General features: G+C 34.7%; 1 protein-coding gene across 1 annotated transcript in view; it reads right to left on the bottom strand.

Annotated features, from left to right (window-relative positions):
- LOC129227267 (probable chitinase 10) overlaps positions 1 to 20,659 on the bottom strand; it is a 153,532-nt gene that overhangs the window by 66,084 nt on the left and 66,789 nt on the right. The gene's annotated exons all lie outside the window — the stretch shown is intronic.

Below are 20,659 nucleotides of genomic sequence, written 5' to 3'. Positions count from 1 at the left end.
ATTTGTTTAACTCGATGCAGTATGTCTTCAGTCATATAATTTTTATATTTTTCCCACAGAGCAAATGATTGTGTTGGATAACATGTCGTCAAAATTATTGCAAACAGTTGGCGAATATTATTTGGCGTTGATGTCAACGCCGCATCAGCAAGGGTCAAATCCCAATGATTGTCTGCCTCCAGTAATTGCAACTCGCGACATGCATCTTGATATGTATTGAACACTTGACCATTAACTGTGCGCAAAAATTCGAAAGATGTTGGTCAGGGAATATTCACCAACAACAAACGCAAAAAAAAAAGCATTCGCGTTGTTTTGGATGCACAGTGTAAGGTCGCCCCAATGTCTTGACTTTGAATATGCCAGGGATTGATGAATGTTTTGTTCCTTGTTTACGTGGTTCCCATTTTTTCCCGATTTTATTCCATGTAAAATAGCGTGGAATATCGGTATATAATACTGTTTTTGCGAATTGACCGAACATATCGGATTTTTGACACAATGTAAAAAATTCAGTTAGTGTTGTTTTTGGTGGCTCAAGTGCTCTTTGGAGAATATTTTCCTCAGTAAAATATACTCGCTGACCGTTTTCGATATGTACTGCAAGATGCTGGACAGAAGGGTCTCTTTCGTGAATTGGAAAACTAAATATATGCCAGATAGCTTCGTTGCTACTGATATATCTACCCATTTGGTAACGTGTTAGTTCATCATTCTTGTTTATATTTCGTACTTCAAATACGGCTAAATCACTACCTTTATTAACGTATTTGCAAATGTACTTAATTGAACGAACGGAATTGCAATATTCAACATTGATATGAGCCTTATACGTTTTTGAAAGTAGTGGTGAGTATGGAACTACCCACCGGTTATCAAGTTCAACGTGATTTGCAAAAATTGACATCCGCATTGAATATGTGTGGCCACCATTCTCAGCGTTTCTACGGCGGTACAATGGATAACCATCAATATCCGTTATAGTATCATTTGTAAATTGTTTTGGGAAACGTTTCTTACATTTTCCATCTTCCATGCATGGTGATGTCATGTTAAAAGCACCACACGGTCCGTGGATCATGTGATTGGTGACAATCTCAAACAACTCTGGGTCAGCTAATGGATTCGGAATTTCGGCGGAAATTATTTGATCAATTTCTTCTGGACGGATTTTATCTTCAAGCCAAACTAAAATGTGAGCATGAGGTAAACCTCGCTTTTGCCATTCAATACAATATAGCCAGCAGCACACGTTACCGAAAACTGAATGTTTTACAATTAAATCAATCAAAGATTTTAATTTTTGTTTGAAGACACGTGCGACGATATCATGCCGATGTATTGATTCTTGACCTGGTAGTAACAAAATTTGTATTTCTTCCCACTTTGGATTACATGTAAATGTAACAAACAAATCAGGTCTACCGTAATGCCGTACGTAAGTCATCGCATCTTGTATGTATTCCTGCATATTCCGTGGGCTGCCTAAGTAGCTCGAAGGTAAAATAAATACAGTTCCGATATCATTGCTGTTTACGTTTTCTTCAATGTTTCCGATAATAGTATCTCGTAAATGGATGTATTCTTCCGATCGTAATTTAGCCTGGTTGTATCTAATAAATCGTAAACGTTCACTTTCGATCTTAGCGTACATATCCACAACGTATTGATGGTACAGCTGACGATATCGGAGGAGATAATTATCTTGATTAAATCTAATCATCAATCTGTGCGCATAATACTTCATTGAGCTAACTTTTTTATTCATTTCATTACCTAAAAAAAATAAGCAATTAAATGGAAAGAAAAACTAAAAATAAGGAATTAAAAAAACGATTATAACACGTACCAGTGGTTGGATTACGTTGTTTGATGTTGATGTGATATTCATCCTGCCCTTCCCAGAATATTAGAGGGTATTGTAGTGCATCATACGAACGATGTAGGTCTGAAATTATACTAACAGTTCTGTCTCGACGGGTTATTTTTAAGTCTCTGCTGCTAGCTGGATCACCAACCATAATAACGGCAACTTCATCTACAGTTGGCGCGTTGAACCTGCCAGCATGTTCTCCAGTTGGTACTTTGTCGGCTTTGATGACAATTTGACAATTATCACTTCTCAATTGTGGTGACACTCTTTTAAACAACTGAATCAGTTGATTACAATTTTCAAAACAAATTTCCAACGATTCCACGATTGCTCTCTCTTCTGCTTGTTCGATAAAATTATACAGGCATCGAGTTGTCACAGGTTCCTCATAACTGCCCATAAAATAAATTTGGAGAAATTTTGGATCATCATCAGGCATCGGCATTAGTGACAAAATCTTGTGATACACTTGGCCTTGAATCTTAAATGTAGTTTCAAAGTTGCGTCCATCAGATGCGAGTTCGCAAATTTTAGTTGCGCCAAAGGACGTCATTTGAAAGCACGAATTGAATTTACGTGTCTTACGTAAAAATAGTTTCGAACAGTGCGATTCAACAGCAAGAAGTGATTTTAAAGGTTCCGGTGGGGTAGGAAGTGGGGACAGTACAACTTTTCCTGATGCACAGCACATACCGCTTGTTTCATTGCGGAATTTTAATGCTCGACAATATTGGCATATTTTGTCCATCGCACCAATAGTAATTTTAGGATGAGAAGAGTAATCAACATCTGGTGCGTATTCAAACGCAAGGCGAACGAATGATGCACGCGTTAATTTACGACTGGTTTGCTGCCTATCTCTGTCGCATTCTCTGAATGTGGCTAAATGCCGTTCCCGCGCCGCTCTTCTTCTCGAAATATTTTTTCGCAGACGTTCATCACGCTGTTCTTGGGATTCTTGTGTGCGATTTTCTGATGTTCTGAATCGTTGAACTGCGTTTCTTGCTGCAATTCGCTCTTCCGACTCCTGAGCTCTCTGAGTACGTATACGGCGTGCATCTCTGCTATACGCATTGTTAAGGTTAGATTTTTTCCGCGTCATTGTACTGAAATTGAAAAAAAGTAAAATAAAGATTAAGACTGAAGGGAATAAATTAGATTAATAAAAATTATTAGATTTAAAAAATAAATTTAAAAAATAAATAAAACAGAGAGAATATGTGTATGTGTGTATATATGTATACAGCTAAAGTTTTGAGGAAGGACCATTTCAACTTATTTTCCCTTATTTCAGCCTTTTAGTGATTTATCCGCGGTTCATATTATCCGCGCCACTTGCGCCACCCAATTCCGTGGATTAATCGAGAGTTTATTGTTGCTTGCATTTCTTACAACACTACGGGATACAGAGACTTCTGGATTTATCAAGAGTGCTCCAAAAGCAATATTGCAAACACGGCCAAAGCTGAGGCAATTGCGTAGCTTGCAATTCCTACAAAGCTACCGGATACACAAACGTTTTCGCTCTCATTGGGAGCTTAGCCAATCTGGACAGGCAATGAGCAAACTGAAACTGATAAACTTAATAAATACGTTCAGTTAATCTTTTAACTGGCAGCTAAAAATATTCTTTCCGACAGTCTGCTCCATTCGTGCAATTTTTTTAGCACGAACGTCAGTAAACTTTTTGACGAACATACTTGATTTTCCCTGGAAGCAAATGAAAACCTGTGAAACCCTGAAACGTTCCACGGAAATTATCAAAGCGCAATGCATAGTATAACTAATTAAAATAGTACAGTTTAAAGACTTATGACGTGTAATAGAATGCTTTAGAAAGTAAAAACATAACAAATGTGTACACATAGTAATACATCAATAAATAAGTAAAATGAAAGCAAAAAATACTTACTCGTTTTTATGTACATTGATTATATTTCTGCTAACAAATGATACTGCACAGAAAAAAAAAACACAATTCACAGCATAACTAAGTCAAATAGAACGGTTTAAACAAATACGACGTGGAATAGAATATTCTAGAAATCGGAACACAACGCAATGTATAGTATCTGCGCAACCTAGACGTCAAACGACGTTAGGGTTGCATCGATAAAAAAAAAAAACTTACAACGCCATCTATTAGGAATTCATGAAACTAAACAATCAATACCCACTATTAATGCATAATTAACATTTTATTTGCAATAAAAAATTATAAAAACTATCCTATCTTTTAAGTTGGACCAAATTACAGCTAGGTATGAAATTTGGTTAAAATCGGTTCAGTAGTTCCAGAGTTTACCCCGAACAAACATCGTGACACGAGATTTTTATATATATAAGATATATATATATATATAGTTGACTCTCTGTTTAACGACTTTCAAGGGACCACAAAAAAACTCCCGTAAGTAGAAAGCGTCCTTAAATAGAATGCTTTTAACACCGTAGTGGACCATCTGGGACCGTGAAAAGTCGTCGTTAAATAGAGCGTCGTTAAACAGAGAGTCAACTGTATATGTATATATATATATATAGATTGTTCAATATTGTGTTGATTCAAATTTATTATGATGAATTAAGTGAAATAAATGGTGTGGTAACATATTATTCGATCATGAATGATTACAACTTTTCGGGCTTCATACTATGAAATTGGATGGTATTTTGTTTGAGACATAATGCTCTTATCGTTTGAAAAGAAACAACGTCCCTTTCTACGGTACTTAACCCGTTACCAATTTGGAACATAGTTCCGTGACTAGAATCCGTTAAGCGAAACTAAAGAAAAATGAAAATTAAAAACACCTTCATTCCGTCCTTTGCACCAGCAGGAATTTCCATGTGATTCCTCACCAATCCTGCCATTAGATATTCCCACGGGCATAAACGTACGCTCGGACTGACAGTAAATAGTGAAATCGAATCCTCTCTGAAACCTGTTATTGTTCGATAAGCATCGTTAGGCCTTTCCATGTTCCAAAATCGTTCCCGCTGGCATTTGATGCAGGGGTAATTGGGTCGGCCGCTAACGGTTGAATTGAATTCCACGCCACTGGGAGAAAGTTCTATGTAAAGTGAAAGGATGGAGGATGGAAGAATGGAATGACTGAGCACGTCTCGAGTTATGAGGTTTATTGTTTTGGCATGTAGTTGATGTTGTTTTTAAGCTTGGAAATGTCTTTGGAATTCACAATGAGGTATCATAGAACTTAACAGATGAGTTTAGTTAACTGTGGAAATAAATATATGGAAAATGGATTGTGTCATCTTCGCGCTCTTGTAGAATATTTCGCACTTTGAATTCATAACAATATTCAGATCGCTTTAGCATAATCTTATTTGATCGTGGATCTTGTTTTCTTCAAAACGTGGGTCATTATACGTTAACTGAAAATAGGACGTTTTGTATGAATGACCTTTTTGATAACCTAAGTGTTGTTATTATGAAGGTTAGGTTGTTTTTTGTGTCTACCAGTCATTGTGTTCTTACATTCTTGCTGACATGCATGCTAAAAACATCAAGAGATATTGGAAGTGCTACCACTACACCAGTCTAATTCACGCATCGGAGCTATTCAAAAGAAGTATTTCACATTAAATTTCGATGTTACGTAGCAAATTTTTTTGTAAGAATTAATATCTCTCGTATTTCAGGATCATTCATTAAAATTTACCAATGGCGATCCCTTGAACTGCTTATCGGTCTCTGCACCATGAACAACAATAGAGTTCGTAAAACACAAGGAAGGTTAAACATTTCTAATAATCGATGGCTTCTCAGAACGCTTGTTGAATAATTCCGAACAATACTTCTGATGGAGAAAATACTTATTCGGTAAAATTCATTTAATTTTGTGGCTAAAAGAAAAAAAAAACTTTTTTGTTCTTTAAAAAGGTTTTTTTTTATTTAAAAAAAAGCATTGGCGATAACAGAACTGAAAGAACTCTCCGGTGTTTGGAGAGGCGACTGGCATATGGTGTGATCAAAGCTTCACAACCTTTACTATGAAAAATGGAAGTTAATTTTAAAAAAAAACATTCTTGACGCCAGCATAACCAAGCTTACATGTACAGAGTGTCCTGAAAAAGACTGACTGTTTTCAAAAATTTATAACAGGAGAACGGTTAATGATAAAAAACAAATTCTAATTCATGTGGTGGGACCTAAATTTTTTCCCTCAAAGTTCCAAATTTTAGTTCAAAAATGTTTCAATAGATGGCGCTGCACATATTAAGACGGTAAGTCCAAAAAGAAGAACTGAAATTAACCGATTTTCCTCAAATTGCGACATGGGATTACAGCCGACGATTGTTTGAAGACATTATCTTGTTCTTTTGTTCATTATTTTCGTAAAATTATGATGTAATGTCTATATTTGTTTGTGATTTACAGGCTTTCTATCTGCAGCGCCATCTATTGAAAAAATTTTCAACTAAAATGTGGAACTCGAGGGGGGGGGGCATTTGCGACCCACCACATGAATTTTCTGCAAGAATTATTATTTTATCATTTACCGTTTTCCTGTTATAAATTTTTAAAAACAGTCAGTCTTTTTCAGCACAACCTGTATGTATCACTTTGCTGTCTTGCAAAGAGTATCGATTGCAAAAAGATCTCTTTTTGCACATAGAGCAGCGTTTCAAATCAGGCCTCATAAACCAAAAGCTTTACACAATTAACTGTTTGATATGTTGTATTATTAATAACTAGTGGTACCCGCACGGCTTCGCCCGTAATAGCAAATTAAAAGGTCTTTTGGTTCGCCTGTATATTTACAAATGATGTGTAGTGAATTTTCTCGCCAATTGGCTTGTGCCCACGTTACGGTTCCACGTTATGATAATTTCGTATCTCGCCAATTGGCTTGTGCCCATGTTACGGTTCCACGTTATGATAATTTCGTAATTTATTCGTCCATCTTATGAAAGTTTTGTTCTTAAAATTGGAATAGAAAAAGAATACAATCGAATTTTCGAAAAATCGCTTCGAGGTGCACACCCCCATGCTACATACTAACTTTGTGCCAAATTTCATGAAAATCGGCCGAACGGTCTAGGCGCTATGCGCGTCACAGACATCCTACAGACATCCTACAGATATCCGACAGACATCCAGACATCCAGACATCCTCCGGACAGAGAGACTTTCAGCTTTATTATTAGTAAAGAAGAGTTCACAGCAACAGCATAATGTCTTCTTAAATGTACTCGTTTTCAATTGGAAGTGCAAGAAAATAGTTTCACTTTACAGATAAGCTAAAACTATGGGACGGTATCAGTACGTAATTGCCCAGTTTATCTTCAGATCAAAATCCTGGGGTTTGTCACTCAGCATTTAAAGCATACTCTTTTATATTCAATATCAGTTATTCAGTAAAAATAACAGTAACTTGAACTGTAATTTATATGCTGCTTTCTCTTTGAACATCCTGCCCTGGCTAAAATGTGACAGGATGAAACAGAGAAACATGGGATACAGTGGCACAGATAATGTCTCGTGGGGAAGAAAAATGAGCATAAGCTGCACTTGCAATCAAGAATCGCTTTTCGGTACAAAAAAAAAAAAAAGGAAAGGACCACTTTTGCAGACAACGGCAATTGTTTTATTACATATCGTCATTGTTAATAAGGATTACTTGCAAAAATTCAGCTTATATTATAAGAATATTGTAGTCCTAAGCATCCCACTTCTTTTTAACTTCAATTTGCAATGTCGTTTAGTGCAGCATTACACATTCAACACATTTAATTTAAGAAAATTGAACAACAACTATTAGTCATTAACTGAGCTTTCTCATCATCAATTGAAAAAAATACAATTCCAAACAATCGAAATTCTCCGAAAATATCTCCTGTTTTGTAGGAAATATTAAAGCGTTTTCATGTTCTGAAAACATTTCAAGTGTACTAAGTTTTTCCTACATTGTCACAAGCAACTTACACTAACAAAATATGATTAGGATGCAAGTTCGTCAAAATCAAGGCATTACATCAAGAACTGAACTAGTTCCTTAGTAAATAATTACAGTTGCTTCCTACGATAAAAAAAAATCAAGGCTTCGCTATGTTCTTTGCTGAAATGACCTCTGATAATACCAATCAAGGAAACTCACTAAAACCTCTGATTAAATGATAATTTTCCCGTTTACGTATACAGGCGAATATTTTAGAGAGTCATAATTGCAATTTTATATTTATTCCAAAACTAGAGATTTTTATTAATGGAACACTTATTGAGTTGGACTATTAATTATATAAATAATACGAGCGTTTATGAAAGTGTAATGAGTTTGGTTCTTAATAGAAATAGCATTTCTCATTTTATTACTCCATTTGTTGCTCGAAATCAATCTATTAATCCCTTTAAGATTTATCTTACAAAAACAAACTAATATGACCTAATTTACATCTACTTAAATTGTAAACTACAAGAAGAGTTTTGATTGCAAAAATCATGAGCAAGTCATAATAAGCAGAAATATTTTTAAAAGAGAAGGAAATACTTTTGTTGCTGTTGTTGTCTTGTGCCAGCTATACTGTAAAAAAAATCCGAAACGTTACTGGGTATTTCCGTGTTACGTTTTGGGCTTTTAACGATTTTTATCCACTTCTTGGAAAAATCAAGTATCATTGTCAAAAAGTTTCCTGAAATGTCGCACGAAGGCAGACTTTTCACTGTAGTGAAAAATATTTTTAGCTCCTAGTTAAAAGATTAACTGTACGTATTTATAAAGTGTATCAACTTCAGTTTGATTACGGCCCGTCCATGCTAATTAAGCTCCCAAAGGGAGCGAAAAAGTGTGGACTACGTTGCTTTGCAAGAATTGCAGGAGAGTAAAATTCTCGTTACTTGCCAGCAACTGTGGCTTAGCTTTGATCATGTTTGCAATAATGCTCTTAGAACTTCCTTGATGAATCAGAAAGACTCCAAGCTATTATATTATACCTTCTTAAGTTGACTCTTATCTTCTAGATACACGACTGGCTTTCAACGGGAAGATTTCTGAATTTTTCAGGAGGCTTCCAGGATAATATCAGGAAGGTTATTGAATTTTAGCGGAAAACGTTCCTGGTTTTTTTCAAGATATGTTACTGGCAGAAATTGGGCACATAACTGCCTATTATGTTCCAGGAACGTTTCTGAATCGTTTTTACAGTGCAGGCTGGCAATTTGGGGTGCGCTGCTTCACTTTTCCAACTGTACCGTAATTTGATGTGAACTCCGACTTCCACAGTACACACATGCCATAAGGACCCGTTTATAGGGTAGGCAACCATTCAAAACACAACAACACATTCACTTAAAAGAAGGACAAGAGAGAGAAAGTACATCCATATACTCGAGCACGGATTCGATCCCGGGACCTCCCTGTCACAGTCGAACTCCTCTGACCACTAGGCAGGGCGGGCTGCGAAAATATTTTTTTCATATGATTAAGGTAGTATATTTCAAACACATTTCCCGTCCTGACAGTATTTAGCAAGTAAAAAGCGAAACGTTTTTTTATTGTCTAAATTTAGAAGAATGAACATAATGCTTAAATGAATACTCTCATAGATTTCACAATTCATAATTTTTGTTCATAAGCATTCTGTGCGTTTATCATATATTTTTAAAGAAAGCTTTTTTTTTTTTTTTTTTTTGTTCTCTTCGCAAGGAAGTTCATGTCGTAGTGCAATGATGAAAATATTCAAAATGAATAGCAATTGAAGGAGTTGCAACAATAAAACTATAATAAAAAAAATTTATGTTGTGCACCAAATTTCAAAGGTTTATAAAATATTATTAATGTTTGAATGAAAATGGGCTGCAGTTTTCATTGACTGTTCAGATAACCCTGTATGAATTTTCAATTTTTGTAGTTTGAGCAATACAGAAACTACACTGTAAAAACGGTTCAGAAACGTTCCTGGAAAATAATAGGCAGTTGATGTGCCCAATTTCTGCCAGTAATATATCTAGCAAAAAAACAGGAATGCTTTCCGCTAAAAGTCAGTAACCTTCCTGAAATTATCGTCAAATCGTTCTAAATATAATACAGAAATATCTCCGGTTAAAGCCAGTGTTGTTTCTGGAACCTTCAGAGATAAGTTGATTTTAAGCAGTAACTTGGCGCCTTCCTGATTTGCCAAGAAAGTTCCAAATTCATTATTGCAACTAAAGCCAACGTTAAGACAGAATTGCAAGTACCAAGCCTCTGCCTTGCGTGCAAAGCTGCGGAATTCAGAGGCTTATTCGATCCCTTTGGGAACTTAGTCGATCTAAGCTTTAAACTGGTAGATAAAAATATTTTTTTTTAACAATGAGAGGTCTGAATCCGTGAAACTTGGAGTAATTCAGGAAAAATTTTAACAAAAAAAAACTTAATTTTCAAAAGAAATGGGTGAAAACCTGTGAAATCACGAAGCGTTCCATGTAAATTACCAGTAAATTTTAGCATTTTTTTAGTGTAGATAAAATGAAAATAAGATACCTGAAGACAAGAAATTTTGAACCAGTATGTTCCAAAGGCGACTAATTTATCTTCCTACTGAAGTAATAATTGGCTGCAGCTAAAAGGAGCATCCCCGGTTACAAGTAAGAATAATATTTAAAATTCAGGTAGTTCTTTTATTAAGTTAGTGTAAAAAAAAATACTGATGGTACATATTCTTGCGGTTTATCTAAAGGTGACCGGAAAATAGCATCAATGATTGCAAGCACCCCTGAACAAACAAAAGAATTAATGAACTTTTGATCTTATTTTCAGAAAATAAAATAAATGTTTGTATGTTTGAAAACGGTTGTTGTGTGCCCGGGAAAATGATAAGGCCAAAACCTAAAAATTGGTGTATAGATTTATTTTTTTCGACGTTGTGACCCGCGGAGATTCCCCCCCCCTCAATCCTTTTTTTGATAAATTAATTTTTAAAAAGTTTTTTAAATTTTTTTATGTACTTTTTTAAAACTTTTTATCCAGTAGACCCCAGACTAGTCGTTGTGTTCTTTTTAGTGCATTGTTGTAAATAGAAAGACTCAATTTTATTTCAAAACCTTATTTTTTTAATTATAAAAAATAATTTTCTAAATTTTCATAACTTTACGGATCTTCCGAGCTGTTATCAAGAATTCCTGTTCTTAAACAGCTGTTTATTTTTATGATAAAATCGCTAACTTTATACTTCATTTTTATGGGCAATCCCAGACGAACAAGCTAAACATAGCAAAGGAAACCAGGTTTCTAGGTGGGAGCCTGCTATCCTCTTCGATAGGAAAGAATTTATTCATCAGAAACAAAAAAGAAAAAAAAGTATTAGAGAGTGAAAGCCACAATTAATGCCCCAGAAAAGGAGAAAGCAATAAGAAGCCGAGAGCTACAAACTGTGGCAGAGAGAGTAATTAATGACGGCTATTGAGGACGAACGAGCGGTTACAGTGAGGAAAGAAAAGGAAACTCCTTCGGTCATTTCGTTTTTAATTGATTTCGTTTTTTATGTCGTCTGACTTAAAAAAGGAATAATAGCGAAATAAATAAACAAACAAACAATTAGGTGGTAAAAGAAAAAGAAAAAAAAGAAAGCTTTTACAAACGATAAAAAACCTAAAATTAAAAGTTTCAAAAGCCTTAAATACACAAACGTATACACGCTGAAGTTCAGACTTGAAATTCATTTGTTAACTTAATTGAAAAAAGTTTTCATTGTTACTATTTTTCATTCTTAGTTTTCGCAACAATTAAAAAGCTTGTCACATTGACCCAAGATGGAGCAAGTATAATAAACGTTTTCGAAAAAGTTTGGAGTAAAGCCAGGAAAAATGTTTTCCGAAAATTGCTTTAAAAATGAGATGCCTTTGACAAACTTGTGCCCCTCCTACTATAGTCTATTCGTTATGACATTTCTAACACAAACTATATTTTTAAATGAGGAATTTATATGCAAAATCTGTAGTAAAGGGTAATTAGATTCGTTTAGCGCATATAAGATTTCAGATTATCAAATCTTCCACATAAACAGAAAGCAGTTCCTGTCACATAGTTTGAGGCTTGTGTCACGACAGTAAGTTTTTGATTAACGCTGATTAAAAACACCGCACATGATGAAAAAAAATAATAAGATTCATCCACATTAAAAATTATATTTCTGCTTAAAATAGGAATAAAAAACAATAAATTCGAAATTTTGAGAAAAACGCTTCTAGGTGCATTAGGACCTGACCCGAAGCATACAGCTCCTTCACCTCATAGTCGGAACTAAAGCGAAGCCGAAAAATTTTGATACCAAAAGATATTTCAATACAAGCAGATACCAAAATTTCGTATTTTTGTAACTTTCGTCTGTCCAAGGAGTAATTCACATACGCACAAAATGGTTTGAGCAACCGCATGCAACCTTGACTTCCTCACAATCCTCATATAAATAAATGCCAATGATTGAGTGACCCGCGAGTTTCAACAATGAAACTCGCACCACGACATGGTGATTTGATAATATGTTTTGGTTATGTTTAACATGCAGGGAAAGGCTTTATTGTGACAAGGTTGAACTCGATCCGGTAACTTAACTGTTTTACTGGTAAGACAGTCATTTTTGGAGAATGAAGAATCAAAAAAGTGGTTAAAAATTAACGCTATCCACTGGAGTTAGGGTTACAATTTCAAATATCAAAATATCGCCGAACAAGCAATGACTTCGTTCAAATGTAGAAGAGTAGAAGCAATTTTCATCCGTCACACTTTGACGGGCGACTTTTTAGTCAGTTATAACTCAGAAAATAATTGAAATTTAAGTCCGTCATAAAATTGCACTCAGTGAATGAAGCGCAATGTTTTTCCCACTAGATATCTACGCCATCAGTTTGGTGGGCAATGGTATTCTTTCGCGAATATTTGCAACTTCAATAATTATCCTCTCCATGTTAGTTATATCTCATCAAAAACAACCCTGTTGTAAAAATTTCCCCGCCGTCAGGGGCCACTAGAGATTTAGTATACCAAAAATCAACTCCGAAGGTCTTCATGGGGATGAGATACAGAGGCGTGAAAAACCCAGAAAACCCCAACTTGTTCCGTCGTGTAAACTGTTCCTTAGTCGCTTTTTTCTTTCGTCTTTCTTGGCGGTGGATTTGCTTTTGTTGGCTGCTGACGTTTGGTTCTCTTGGCGGCCGGGACGCTCCCGCGTCCCGTGATAGCTCAGTGGAGCGGAGTGACTCATTAAGCTGTACATGATCTGTTAATAGATTTCTCGTGTACTACCTCTTTGCCTCGAAACGTTCACCACATTAGGAACAAAGTTCTGAAGAATATCCATATACATTTTCAGGTTCGAGAACTGGCATCATTTTTAATGACACTTCACAAGATCAACAACCGAACTGTTTTGTATTATCTTGCGGTTAAATTTCAAAAAAAAGGCAGTGTTTGTCTGTTCTGCCTGTTTGAATCTACTTTAAGTTTTCTACAATATCAGGTCTTCATTCTTACTTATCTCCATGTTCAACATTTCATTTGCATTTTTTCTAACTTATGAAAGTTAAGTATATACTAAATAAGCATTTTAAATCTTTGTCATTCACTCGATCTCTCTGAAATCCCCATCAGGAACTAAGTTTAATCTCAATCATAAAAATAAAAAAAATTTCAAAGATAGGATTTTTTTTATTACTTTATTTTTTGGTTAATAGAGCTGGGAAATAGTTTAGACACCGGAAGTATCTTTCTCGAACCTTATTAAAAATCGATATAGTAAGGTACAGCGGGTAGATTAACGAAAAACGCTCGGAAATTGTAGTTTTTGCATTTTTAGCGCAACAATTTCGGTTTTATTTCCTAGTAGAGTTCTCTTGAATTTCAAAATAAAAAGTGATTTTTGTATTATTTCAAACCAAATGTTTATTTATTATCAAACATTACAAGCACTTGAAAAACCTGCTTTGCCCTACCAGGGGGCCCAAAGCGGGTAAGCTTAATTAATTGTGATTTGGTACATTTGCCAATCAAATATGAAGTTTTAAATGATTAAAATAATGACTAGCTACCTACCATTAGAAAAATCAATACATAAAAAAGTTGTACTTATCCGATTTAAAGTCAGAACATTTGTTTATAAAACATAAAAAAATTAAATTAACAAAATAATGAATTACCATCATAAAAAAAAACTTTTTGAAGTTATACGTAACCTATTGAAATAGAAAATCTAAGTCAGCACATGTGACAAGAAATTATAAATAATTACATGATTAAATCCTATACCCGCTTTGCCCAAAAGCATGTTTTTATTTCAGTAATTATAACCTTTAATTAATAATTTAAAAAAAAAACAGAATGACCATCGTAGTGTATGGGTGGATGATGTCAGAATAACGTAATACTATTGAGAACCAAAAAAAAAAAATAAGCTGGTCTTCGAGTAATCACAAGTTACAAAACTTCATTTTTTTAAAAGAAATGTAACATTTTTTTTTTTTTAATTTTATGCCTGGTTGCGCCATGTCACTTCACTGCTGCTTCGCAGGGACTGATTAAAACTCGGGGGTGTGCGGGTAAATACGACATACGTATGAATCGCCGCTTACACACCATGCGGGGGCATACGAAGGGCTACCCGCTTTGGGTGACTCGCTTAGGCCTATATGATGAACAGTAATTAGATATAAATTATTAGCCAATTTATTTCACAAAACAAAATAAGTATAGGGGGGGGGGCTCATTCTTTTCGAATTAGACCAAAAATTCAACAGCTTATCGTGTTTGTAGTTCTGAGAAATCAGTGAATGCCACTCAAATGTGTATTATGTGTTCTGCATTTAAGAAATTTAACTGTAACTAGATGAAGTATTATCAGGAAAAATGACAAATGACTTCGTCGTCGACAACCTGGCACTTGAAAATAATAAAATATGATCGCTTTTGAACTCTTTCACTCATTCTTACGCAATTTTTCACTATGAAAACTATGTTTTAGAGTCTCGACTGATGGACAAATACCTTTCATTTCTTATTTCACTGTTCGTGACTATTAATTTTGACAGGATGAGGTTTGATGGACTGACAGGCTGATAAAGAAAAAAACTGGCATCATTTTTAACCAAGTAATAGTCACTTGGAACAAAAACTAGAACAGTACACAAGCCTCCGAAATTTGACCTCAGTCAACATTGCATAAGGTTTAACACTGTAAGCTGGGCGGGGTGGGGGTAGAGGTATAAATGAAAGATTTTCCTCCGTTTTGTGTGTTCATGTAATTTGAACAGTTAAAATTGCTAATAACGAGCGCGAAGGGCCCTCGATGTTTGCTCGTTAGAACCGAGTGTTCGTAAAAAAAAAGTTCGGGAAAAAAATCTGAAAAATTCATCATTTGCCTCTTTTTTTTTTCTTCTTTTTAATTATTGCATAGTTCCGAAGAAGTTGGTTAATTCGCTTTGAACTGTCAAATGTGTCTCATTCTTGTGTCACTGTTTTTGAAGAATACACAAAACATACATACATAATTTTTAAATGCTTCTTTACTCTACAAATTAAAAAAAAGTTCTGTCATCGCTTATTATCAGGATTTATGATTTATTACTAACCTTTGGTTGCAGTGATGTTCCCATCTATTTTTCTGAGGGTATACTCCCAGTAATCCATTACGCAAAATATGTGTATGCGATCATACACGTAATTTGTCATTATATGAAAATTTTTGAAGCTTGAGGGTATACGCTATATATCTAAAAACATATTTGAGAGTATACGGCGTTATATGGAGCATATCCTATGGGAACACCACTGTCTGGTTGACTTCAGAATGTTAAAGAAAATTTACCAAAAAAAAGGAAAAGCCGAGTTGGAAATCAACAGAAATTTTATAAATCACGAGGTATTGCTCTCTTTAAGCGAGGTTTGCTCATTAAAAGTGAGAAATGCTCCTATAGACTTAACATTATACCAACCAAGTATTTCTAATTTCCTTGCTAAATCCGGGTTCTCGTTAAATCTGGGCTCGTTACAACCGTTTCGACTGTACTTAGTAACTTAGTTAACTTAATAAAACTAAGGCATGAATTACTTCCAGTTATGGAGGCAACAATGCTCCGAAATCAATTAAAAGAATTATCTTATACATCTTATGCTTAATAAAATTTTAAAAAATTAAAAGACAAACATTAAACATCTGTAATGTCTAGATACTACTCCTTAATTCTCCAATTTAGGCACTTTTCTACCGAAAGAATGGAAGCCCTGAGTACCAGGCACTTGTGACAGCTTTGATGGTTAAATTACGTAAGGTCAAAACTTTCTCTTTGAGGACTATAAGCTTTGGAACACAACATTGAAAAGTAGAGTGCTAATTTAAAAACAAAAACTTGATTTTGTAAAGTCTTTTTTTTTTTTTGCAAATATTAAAATTTTTCTGTCTCAATAGAAAGGAAAAAGAAAACTTATAAATTTTTCCAGTTCGATAAATTTTTAGACAAATTTGAAATTAGGGGACATAGAGTAGGCCGACCAGTGAATAATCACTTGCGCGTAATTTCATTTTAAAAAGTTCATATCACCGTTACAAACTGCAGAATTCAATACATGACAGCAAAGGATTTTAGATGACTGGTGTAATTAAAAGAAAAAAAACTGTGAGAACTTTTACGGTTCTACATCAGGATTTTCGAGGGGGGGGGGGGGTTAAAATGAAAAAAAGTGATCCAACCCAGTAAATGAACACCCCTAGCTATCCAGTGGGTAAACTCAGCATTTTCTAGTCGTTTTCTTTTTGAGAAATGGATAGAGGGATGTTACTACTGCCAATTCATCTAAGAAAAATGTTTTAAAATCATATACAGTGAGCGCCGGATATTTGAATCAATGGTTAATTGAATCAGCCGCTTTAATAAATCAAATCCTCGAAAACAGAACTAAATACAGCTTTCACGTTGAAAAACTGCCGGATATATGATACAAAAGCAAGCCGTTTAAATGAATCAAGAATATGTGAATAACCATTTCCTACTAACATGTGGCGCATCAGAGCGGTTTTGTTTTCCTTTGCCGTCAGATAAAAAAATGTATAAAATGTTTTTTTTTTTTCTTAAACAGCGTAACAGTTGAACACTTCGAGACAGTTTTCTTGGGAAAAGTAAAAAAAAGAAGAAAAAAACAGTAAGATGGAGACAGATATGGTGTCGATGCGATCTCTGCGCTCTAGGCTTTACCGCGGATTATCGTTAACGCCGGCGCGAATTCTGATGCATATAGTTAGTTGAATAAAGAATGCTTAAATTAATTACTATCTATTTTTAGCAATCAACAACAGATACAGTTTTCGAAGCAGAGAAATTAAAAGCTGAATTTTGTAGTTGCTTTGTCATACTGTTCTACGACAAATTTCTTGAAATAATCAAAGAATCAAAATTTTGGGAGAACTGCATTTTGACGAAGAAATAAGTAAAACTTTTTTTAAATTGTACGTAAAATGTCACATTGAAAAATAAATTGCACTTTTTACTTTATTGAATCAGCCGCTTTATTGAATCAAAACTGGTTGAAACAAACGTGATTCAAACAAGCGGCCGCTGCTGCATTTTCAAAAAGATTACTAGCTGTTTATTCACTGGGGGATGTTCATTCACTCGTTGGTCTACCCTATGGATCATCGAATGGTCTTTAAAAGGTTCAAAGTTCGAAATTTATTTTTTAAAAAACCCAGGTTCAAGAACGCCTAATATATCCGAAAAAGCGGAAGGAAATGATAAATAATCACTTCTCTCTTCAATACATCATGAATACAAATAAAATTTATGAATAAATTACCTATTCACAGTGACATATTGTAGCGAAACCTAAAATTTCATTCATACATTTTTTTTTCTCCGGCAAAGGTGAATGCAGGGTAAGAAAAAGAGTTTTTTTTTCCTAGTTTCTTTTGTTTCCACGGAGAATGTGACGTTCAGCAAAACAAAAATCTTTCAAAAAATAGCTTCTAATCATTATTTAGAAAAAGGCAATGTAACAAAAATTTCTAAATATTAACAACGAAATTGTGATTAATAAAAACTAGAAAATCGCCCATCAAGGTATAACGGGTGAAAATTATTTCTACATTTGAACGAAGCAATGGCCTGTTTGGTGATATTTGGATAGTTGAAATTTTAACCCTAACTCCAGTGGATTAGCCCTAAACTCTAGTAGAGAGCGTTCATAGTAGATCGCTTTTTCGTTTCTTCATTCCCCTGAAATGACACAGTCTTACCAGTAAAACAGTCAAGTTACCAGATCGAGTTCAGCCTTGTCACAATAAAGACTTTCCCTTCATGTTAAACATTACCAGAACACATTATAAAATTATCATGCCGTGGAGCGAGTTGCATTGTTGAAACTCGCGTGTTACTCGATCATCGGCTAGTATTTATATGAGGATGTCAGAAAATTCCTAAAAACACGGATGCACTGAAAAGCTAGACATTCCAGACTCTTTTCTTAAAAAGTTCTTTTAGTGTCAAAATAAAGATGATGTTTTTCGTTAAAACTAGTTCTGCTTCTTCGTCATAGATTTTTTTTAAAAGAATACCATTTCCCATTTTGTTAGAAAACAGTCTTTATATCCTATTTAGACGAAATAGGGGAATGTCAGTAATGTTTTTATCTTTGACCGTGTTTTCCCCCATACAGGTTTTTCTCTTTCTAACTAGAACCCTTCAGGCCAACCTTTTCGACATTTTGCTTCCAAAAGATGTTTGGATCCAGCCTTGTTTCAAGTATTTGGAAATACGTTATATTACTCGTTGTTTGCTACGTCACAAAAAGAACTCATGAAAATTTGAGTAAAACGTCACTGTGAACAAATCCTGTAATACATTTAAATTTTTTAATTTGATAATGACTTATACGGAAATGTTTCCAGTAAAGAGCCCTATTTTCCTACCCCACTTGTCCCAAAAATAAGTCCAAATTAATGAAATCTTCTACTTTTATAGATTGAAATAGTCTAACACATCTAGCAAAAAATCTGAAGCTTTGACACCAGTTTTTTTAAAACGCGGTTTTCGTATTCATAATCGGCTGGAACTCAACTCTAACTCCAGTGGATTAACCCTAAATTCCAGTAGGTAGCGTTCATTGTTGATCACTTTTTCGTTTCTTCATTCCCCTGAATTGACAGTCTACAAGTAAAACAGTTAAGTGACCAGATCCAGTACAGCTTTGTCAAAATAAAGCAATTATCTGCACGTCAAACATTACCAAAAAATATTATCAAATTATCATGCCGTGGAGCAAGTTTCATTGTTGATGACGTCAGAAGCGTTACTCGATCATTGAATTCGCTATTATTAATGAGGATAATGATGTGACCTTCAAAACTATTCAAAATGTTTACTGGGAAATTGTGAAGGACAAGACTGATTATTTTAGGTCAAAAACCGGAGTTCCGTTTTGTTTTCAAAAGATTTCAATAACTTTGCAGCACATGAAATATTTCTTGCATCATGACCGACATAAAACATTCACTTGGGAAAAACCTAGCTCTTTTCTAACATATTTATCCTAATTCATAGTTAAACTAAACTCCAAATGAGGCAGTGAGAGGCAAAGGGATGTAAGCGCCAAAATTCGAAATTTGGAGACAACATGTTCAAATGGTAGGTGAACCTCTCCACTGTCTTGGGACAAGAGATACCTCGTAGGGGCTGCTTATACAGCATGATTGAAAAAAAGAATTTCAAAGAAAGCAGCAACTTTAAACGCATTTTACTCAAAACTTGAAAACGTCCACTTACATCCTTTTGCTTCTCACTGCCTTAAATGCAAACCAAGTTAATTCTACATCAAAAACTAAAGCTGAATCATTGCTGTGTCTATTTTGCCCGTAATAAAAGCAAATTACAGGTAATTAGTAGATTTTATTCTAACTTGCTTTGTATATTCTGTTTTTGACTCATAAGAGGCTATTATTCATATGAAATTTTAAACGAAGAGGAACGGGGGTGCCCACAGGAGGGGGGGGGGGGGGTTATGGCGCAAGTTGCGCCATCCAAATATTTGGGGGGGGGGATTTTTTTAGTTATTTTTATTTATCTATTTAAATTTGTTTATCGCTTTACCTTTAATTAATATTATTTAGTTTATTTTATTCTGTTTATATATTATTTCATTTATTTATTTAGTTTGTGTGTGTGTGTGTGTGTATGATATGTTTTTGGCGTAGCACAGAACTTTTCTAATAAAGTACTAATAATAATAATAATTAAAAACAAATAAATAAGTAAATAAAAATATTTAAAAAAAAACTTTTACGTTAGGAAAAACATGTTTGACTTTTCTTTTTTTCTTGGCAAAATAAAAAGATTTAGACCCCGAATAACTTGACTTAGCATTGACACTAGCCGTACTGTCTCACCCCGATGATCTGGAATGATGAAGTTTGCGCAATATTCCACCGATAAAAATAGTTCGTACTTAACTGCTACTAATGAAGCAATCCTCTCACCTTGCAACGACCACAAGGTCGCCAAACCTATCAAAGTACGACATATGAAGTAACTTGGCGGTGACCTTTACCCATTTGAGAATTCAGTGGCTGAAAGAAGATATGTAAAGCAGCTCGCTGAACCAGTTTTATGAAATTCGGGGCCATCCATTTCTATAGTCAAAGATGAGTGGTCAGCGAACTTTTTTCAAGCATGCAACGAAGATTTACAAGGTTAAGTGATTTTGCTCCAGTTATATGTGCTGGTAATGCAGGGTGCTCTTGCAAGAATTCACAGGAAAAAAGTTCTGATACCTTTTTCTTCAGTTCTAAAGTTTTGATTTCTATTTAGTCGTT

The sequence above is a fragment of the Uloborus diversus genome, chromosome 8 (genome assembly GCF_026930045.1).
Source record: "Uloborus diversus isolate 005 chromosome 8, Udiv.v.3.1, whole genome shotgun sequence".
Classification (NCBI taxonomy): Eukaryota; Metazoa; Arthropoda; class Arachnida; order Araneae; family Uloboridae; genus Uloborus; species Uloborus diversus.
This window is presented reverse-complemented; position numbering and strand designations above follow the sequence as displayed.